Source organism: Alligator mississippiensis, chromosome 14 (assembly GCF_030867095.1).
Source record: "Alligator mississippiensis isolate rAllMis1 chromosome 14, rAllMis1, whole genome shotgun sequence".
NCBI lineage: Eukaryota > Metazoa > Chordata > Crocodylia > Alligatoridae > Alligator > Alligator mississippiensis.
In genome coordinates, this window is record NC_081837.1 from 17,436,113 (window position 1) to 17,443,323 (window position 7,211).

The window sequence follows — 7,211 nt, forward strand, 5'->3', positions numbered from 1 at the left end:
AGCAGTGTTCTCAGAGGTGCTCACTATGTTTACTATGGCTGCTATGGAAGCGCTTGTTAGTTCAGTCAATTCCCCTATGCAAGCTAAGCCTTTATTTGCAGTCCAGTAATACATGCATACTGCTAGGCCTCCTTAAAGATTTTGTGGATGTAGTGAGCCCTTGCATATGCTACAGAAAGTTTCCTAGGATAACTGTGCCAGGAGAGTATTTATAGTCTGGTATAGGTGGAACCCTCTGAAGGATGAAGATGGCAGAAGCAGCTGAGCATGAAGGCAACAAAAGTAACTTGTTTCATGGATACAAATGGTCCTTAAGTTAATCATAAGTTAACGAGCCAATAAAGTGACACATTTATCCCCAAAGCAATTGTTGTATGGTTCCCTCATGGCATGGCACATATGAGAAGCAGTATTATACACATAGATGCCAGTGTCTCTGGATGTTACTGCCATATATATATGTGTGAAATTCCTTACAAAGAATATTAAGGTAACAAAATCAAGCACTCCACATTTAGGAAAGGCCAGAGTTAAGGTAGACACCTTTCGTTTGGCCTCCTTGTGCATGCATCTGCAATATGACACAATCCTTAATGACATCACAGGCTATTTTTTTTATAGGGATTAGCTCCACCTATAATAACAATAAAAATAATATTCATAGTTTGGCAACTGTTGATCCTTCCGGGTCATGGTGTATTCATGAGAGATCACCCAGACCTTCATTGCATATGCCAAGACAGGAGTTTGGAGCCTGTCCAGACCTTCCATTCTGAGACAGAATCCAAAGGCCAGATTGAGTCCTGACATTTGGTGACTCCATGGCTGTAATTGTATTAGTATCCAGAAATCAAACTCAGGTTTCCTGCGTAACAGACAGGATTCTACCACTGAACCACAGGGGACTCTAATCATCATCATTATCATCTTTGAAACAGCAATCTGCTGGAGCTATGTACAAATATTAGAGGTGCACGAATACATTGGCCCCATATCAGATCGGCACCGATATAGGGAAAATTGAAAGTATCAGAAATCAGCTTTTTTTGCCTGATGCAGCCAATAATCTGGAGAATAAATGCCCTGTGTGTGCGCACAGCCACAGCATGCATGGGGCCAGGAGCACAGCCCGGCAGCTTGTAGACCAGCATCTGGCTGGTAAGTCTGATATGGGGGAAGGGGTGGGGGGAGGGAGGGAGTGGGGCTGGGGCAGGCGCTGCTCAGCCAGGGTGAGCACAGGACAGAGCTGTGAGCGGCTCATCCAGGGGGCATAGGGTGGGAGACTGGCTCCCACTGCTGCATGCACCCCAGGAAGGCATGGAAGGTGTGTGTGGTGGGCCAGTAGGGGGTGCTTCTGCACTGAGCCACCCACATCACTGTGCCCGACCACCTGCAAGGCTCCAAGTGCCTCCCTGAGGGCGCCTCATGTCCAGCTGACCCCCTTCCTGGAGTACACCTGCAAGCCTGGAGGTAACACTGCCACCACTCACGAGTCTCAGTGTGTTAGTGGCCCTGTGCCTCATGAGGTACACAGGCCTTATAGACCTGAAGGGTACTAGACCCACTGCAAGAACTTGGAATGCTTCCTTTAGTCTGAAGCACAAATAGTGGTCTCCCTTAGTCAGCGAGACCAAGGGGACCCTAAGGCATAATCTAAACCCTCTCCTAATACATTTTTCACACTAGATACAGAGGATAACTTTATTGATTACAAGGAGTAGGTATGGAATAGGGTACAGGGTAGAGCAATATCAAAGGATAACCCTTAGAGCAAACAGTGGCATGGTAGCCTTTGATCACGCATCTGAGTTACTTCAGGCTATATATCTAGTTAGATTTCAAGTAGCTTATTCACAAGTATCATCCAGAGGCTGATAGATCTTTCCTCTGGAGGCAGGCAGCTTGTAGTGTGTCTGTGTGTTTCAGGAGAGAGATAGAGAGATGAACTCTGTGTCTCTTCATCATGGCTGCCACCCCTCCTCCTGGGCAGTCTTTAACTTATATAGACCTTATAACCTCATTTATCAAATTCAGTGAAGGCCAGTAGTTGTTGGCTGCCAGCCAACCAATTTGAAATGCATCACTGGTTGCCAGGTAGACTGGCAGGGTCTCTAGCCCCACTCCCAGTCATCATGTCATTGCTTAGAATAATAGGGAGTTTAAGCCCCCTACCCAGGTGTGCGAGGCCAGTCACACAGGCAAAGGGAGTAGGTTTCTGCCTCCCTCAGAAATGTATCCAGCTCAGATGGGAGCAGAGGTGCCTGCCTCTGCAGTGACCATGGTAATCAAATTGTCAGATAGGTAATAAGCTTGATAGCAGAGTTTGGGGAGTGACTGAGATGGCATTTTGCCACAGCGTGTGTCCCCAGATCTGTGCATAGGGCAAGCTGGGGCCAGGGACTGTGCCAGGCTCATCCTGGTGGGGGCTGGGCTGCACTGTGCTCAGGGCACACAGTGGTGGTGCTGGGAAGGGGGGTTGGGGAGGCTACAGCAAATTGTGAGGTGGCTGCAGCTCCCGCTTCCAGTGCCACCACCGCCCACCCTGAGCACAGTGCAGCTTAGCCTAGCCCCCGCCAGGAAGAGCCCAGTGCAGCCCTGGCTCCAGCCCACAGCAGCGCCCTGCCCTTCACAGATCCAGGGGCACATGCTCCCTATGTCCTCCCGGGGTGTGTGCAGGGTGGAAGCCACCCATGCCCCACCCCAGCTGGACAGTGCCTTCCCTAGCCCCACTCCCTCCCTCACCACAGAGGCCTGGATTTGCAACCCCCCCCCCCCCCCCCCCGGCCATGCCTCCTCCTTCCCCCTACCTGTTCCCTCACACCAGATTTACCAGCCCAATGCTGGTCTCCAAGCTGCCTGGCTGCATATCAGAATCAGATTGGTATTGGCCATTATGATTCCTTAAAAATCTCTATTGGTGCACTCCTAACATATACTATACAGTTGTTTCTTGTTTTTGATCAGTAATGGGTTTCTAACCTAGAAGAACTTTGAATAAGGGTTTTCTAACCTAGAAGAGGTTGAGAAGCACAGTATTATGCTGTACTCAGGAAACATCTGTGAATTTAGAAAGACATGGAAATGAAGGAGCTAAACCTGCTTTGAGTGGTTGCTTTGCAGGATAGCATTGTGAAGCTGGCTCTCCGTTTTCCATCTCCAGTTTCATATTGGGTTTGGATGTTTCAATATGGCCAGACTCACTGCAGTGCATATGTAATGTACTGTAATGTTGTAAAGTGAACTACAGCTCCCAGAAGCATCCAGGGGACTGGAAGAATGAACTGTAGTATGCACTACAACCCCCAGAAGGCTGTGGGAGACAAGGGGAAGTGGCAGGAGCAGTGTGGGGCATAGAACAGCATGGCAGAGAAAGAGGCACATGGTGTGAGGGTGGGAAGCAGCTAGATTTATGGGCTGGAGCAGCAGGGGTCAGATGTGGAATTCAGACATTGCAATTAAGTGTTTGGGACCAGAGACTTGTTTGAAGTCCCTCTGGAGTTGTGGAGTGGGTTTAAGGCTGCTCAAGTGTATTAACCATAGTGTTAGTATTCTGTAGCGGTTACCTGTTATCTGTTCTTGGGTGGTTTCACCACAGTGACACTTTTTATTATCCGTTATATATATCCTAAGTGTGTGTACCCTAATGATTACTTGCCTGTGCTTTTCCCAATCTCTTCAGCTCGTTGGCTTGTGACCCTAATCCCCAGCATCCCCTACATAAAAGTGGAAACATTCCTTGGTGGTTCTCTGTGCCTATTCCTGGGGTTGCCAGATTTGGTACATGTATACTAGAAAGTGTCCTTCAGAACCAAGCTGGGTCTAGGCAGCTCAGTTCCAGCCTGGATGCAGGGTTCCTCGGTGTTCAGAGAGTTTAAATCCAGAGGTTGGTTTTGCTTCGTGATATACGTTAGACAGCTGCAAAACTGGGTCTGGATTTGACTTTCCCCTGAATCTGAGAATGCTGGAGATGGGGGGCAGTGAATGCATGCACATGCCAGGAGCCTTGATGGCAGGGAAGGACAGCATGGAGGCCCATCCTCCACCCCTATAGCTGCAGATGCAGCCAGCAGGTGCTGGCTCCAGGATCTGGGCAGCACGGGGTGTGGGGTTGGGCCTGGGCATGCTACAGCCTTGTGCTTCCACTTCTGCTGCTGCTCTGCCACCATCCCCAGCCCGGCTGTGGGGAGCATGTGTATGTGCATGTATGTGTGTGCACATGTTTGTGTGTACGGCCCTCAGCTTACCAAAACTCGTTAAGTGGCTCTCCAGCCCAAATAATCCTGTGCTAGGCTGACAGTGCTATAGAACAAAACTGCCGTTGCTAGCACAGGTGATATGTCTGACACATGACGCTGGAGTCTGCTGGAGCGTGGCAATTACCACGTTCTAGCAGACTCAATTAATCGAGTACAACAGTATTGTCTAGTGGAAGGAGTACAACCCAAGGACTTAGAAGCTCTGGGTGCTATTCTTGGCTCTGCTAACTGTGGGTAAGTCCATTCCCCTTCTGGGCCTGTTTCCCTATCTGTAAAACAACGATGATGGTGCAGACCTACGTAGTGTCTGGGATGGAAAAATGAGATGCACTATGTAAGAGCATCTGGAGGGCCGCTTAACAAGTTTTGGCAAGCTGTCAAGGGCTGCATGGGTAGCCCTGCCCCTGGACATTTGCCCCGCCCCCATAGGGGGACCAGAAGTCCCACTCCCTAACCTCATACCTTTGCCACCAGAAGCCTCTCCCCTTGCCCCCAAAATACTCTTTTTGAGAGATGGGTTGCCATCTTAGAACCAGAAAAAAACAAATCATATGCTAGAAGTCAAACACCTACTATATTTAAAATTTTATTACAAAAATATTTGTCTTGATTTGTGTTTCTATACAGTATATAGAAGGGATTGAATAATAACTCAAAAATAAAGTCTCACTCTTTTATATTGTGTGGGGGTATGTGGGATGTGTGTGTATGGTGGGGTTTTTGGGGGGGCATAGGATATGTTGGGGTGTGTGTATATGTCAGTGCGGATTGTGGGGGCAGGGTGTGATTGTGTGAGGTTTGTGGGGTGCAGGGACCCCCCACATGGCATGCAGCCCCTGCTGCCAGCAGCAGCAACAGCAGGCTGGGAGGCTAGGGGGGAGTGGGGCTCAGGGACCTTGTGCCCAGCACAGGCAGTGGGGACAAAAAAACTTACCTAGTTTTAAAATGGAATTTGATGAGTTTAGGAAAGGAATTATATGATGACACTACATGCAATGGGAAGAAAAGGACTTCGTACCCGGGAAGTCCCTGCCTGTTTTCTGTCCCTAAGTTTCACAGATCAGACATACATATAAGCCTGCACTGACTTCAAGAGGTATTTGCCTTTAGGGTACAGCAAGTAGAAATGTGATAAATCTTCTTTGTATATTATATAACTGGATTATGCGCTGGAATCTAATCTGTAACCATGGGAGTTTTCAACAAAGACTGAAAGTAGACTCAGGCTTGAAGTATAACCCAAGCCAGCTTCTCTGGCATTCTCAAGGCATTGAATGTGTTTAATTGTCTGGTCTTCCTGCCATTTAGCAAACCAGGTTTCATGTGGCATAGTCATTTTCTTTGTGTTCAAGAGCCTTTTGAGCAGATCGGCTGTGTCCTGACCAAAGCGTTTAATTGAATGAGATGTATTATCTGCCACTGTGATGATGAGAAACAAACAGGGAAGAGAAAGAATCTAGCACTTTAAGCAAACATTAGAGATAATTAGCAAAGAAAAAGAAAAAGCTGAAGTTCCCCATGGTTGGTAACAGAAAAGACAGACCATGCAATACATTGAAAATACAGCTGGCCTCTATCTCTTTCTGTAGTTTGATCCTGGAACCACTGAAGCCAGTGACAAAGAACCCATTGACTTCCATGGTGCAGGGTCAGGCTTCTCACCATGGTATCTGAGTGTGGTATTCAGGAATCACTCCAAGACAAGGTGCTTATCAAAACTGCTTCACTCAGTGCCACTGTGTAACATAACAGGAGCTTCTAAAGATACAGTTCCCCATATTTTCCTTTCACGGACACACCTAACCATAATAATGAAGAGCCAACATTAATACACCACAGTCATGTGTCTAATTTACTAACTTGCTAGCAAAGCAATGTTCATTTGGTTTGAGTGGCCTGTCACTGTCTCCAGGACTTATAGGTCTCCTTTGGGGTCCTGACTGAAGAGGTGGCTAGTCTGTGCTATGTTTTGGGACCTATCTGTCTTAACCTGTTGGGATTTGTCTCAGATGGTCTCAGGCAAAATGGCCAATTCCATGACCCTCATCTTCTCCTAGGAAGAGGAGATGGATTAGATAGAAGCTGATATAGCACATACCCTGCACCGTGTGGCTTTGCTTCTAGTAGGCAATTTTCCTACAGTCTGACTTAACTTTTTCAGGCTGTTGACTTTGCAGTCCAGTGCAGTATAATCTGCACTGCTTTAGTACACAATTATAGTGTTGAGGAAATATACTTGATGACACTTGTGAAGAATGTTATCCTGTCATTCAGAGGCAAAGTGTGGAAAAGAATGTGCTTTGGGGAGCCATCTTTCATCCTTCCCTGTCCTCCTCCTACCTTCCCCTAGTGCAGGAACAGAACAGAGCTGGGTTGAGTCTGAGGCATTGTAGGAATCGTTGTTCTTTAGTGGAGTGGCAGTGGAGTTTGCTGCTGCCGGGAGAGGAAACTTTCACCCCATTTTCTTGCTGTTGAAGCCTATTTCCAGAACACAATAAAATTCTGAATTCAGCAGAAAAAACGGGGGTCAGTTCTCCCCATCATCAACAGCTAATTCCACTGGTGCTCTACAAAGCTAGGATTCCCAGAACGCCTTGCACTGGCAGCTTCCTGGAGCTGGAGAGTGCTGGAAGAACAAGGCAAGGCAGCAGGGAAGTAACCTGTAGCAAGAACCCCCAAAGTGAGGCACTCCTCTGCTTAGGCAGTATATGCTCCACTTGCCCACCCCACGTTATGTTACTGCTGTTCCTCCTCACAGCACAGAGAGCACGTGGGCAAGCAAGCGTACCATTTTCCCCAGTTAACATGACCTTTCAGTTCTTGGCCTACGCAGCTATACAGTACAGGTTTTCCTCACTTTATGCTGTACATGCGTTTCCTGGAAAATGGCACATAACTTGAATTTGCATAAAGGGAACCCACATTACAATGTAACAAATAGGGATATGTTCCAAG